A 777-nucleotide genomic window follows, 5' to 3' on the forward strand; every position below is an offset into this window, starting at 1 on the left:
TCCCAGAAAGTCTTACTCCAAAACCAAGAAAGAAAAGCCTCCATTTTACACGTGAAGGAGTAGCAAAGAGACAACTTCAGAGAGAAAACCAGCCAGAACTCTCATGTAATACATGGGTCTGGTACCATTGTACTGTCCTAAGGCAAGAAACCTTCATGCAAGCCAGTAGTACTGACAACAGTTTCTGCCTCTTGCCAGTGGCAGTAGCACTCTGCTTCCAACAGCTCCTTGGAAACGCTGCCTGCAGAAAGCCCACTGACCCAAAGGATCAGGTAAGCCTACTGAAAACTTGGAAACAAATTCAGGAAGTTAATCATAGTCAGAGGATGAGCTAAGGCAGCAAGACATAGGACACACTTTGGCACAGAACACCCTACATGTGCCAGAGGCTTTATGGACCCCCTAGTGCCACCCGCCCCTTTCTGACATCCCGAAGTGCTGCATGTGAAGACTTGAGGGGGTTCTATAGGGGGCTGCATGAGATGCATGAATCATTAGCTCCAGTCCACCTTTCTCATGCAATGGCACAGTGTTCTGAGTTAGATCCTCCTCCCCCTCCCAAAGGGTCATACACAGCACTCAGCAGATTCCTGAAGCCTCTAATCCTTCAGGGTTACCCACCACTCCCAGAAGTATGCATTTATTTTCTTCTACCTTCTATTTCCTCAGTGCACAGTGAATAGGAACTGAACTTTCCACCTCAGCCCCCTTTGGTTTTTTTACATCTCTTTCATCTCACTCCTGATCTGCAGCAGCCATTCTCACCTCAAGTATGGA

Source organism: Fulmarus glacialis, unplaced genomic scaffold (genome assembly GCF_000690835.1).
Source record: "Fulmarus glacialis isolate BGI_N327 unplaced genomic scaffold, ASM69083v1 scaffold13524, whole genome shotgun sequence".
In the NCBI taxonomy this organism is placed as follows: Eukaryota; Metazoa; Chordata; class Aves; order Procellariiformes; family Procellariidae; genus Fulmarus; species Fulmarus glacialis.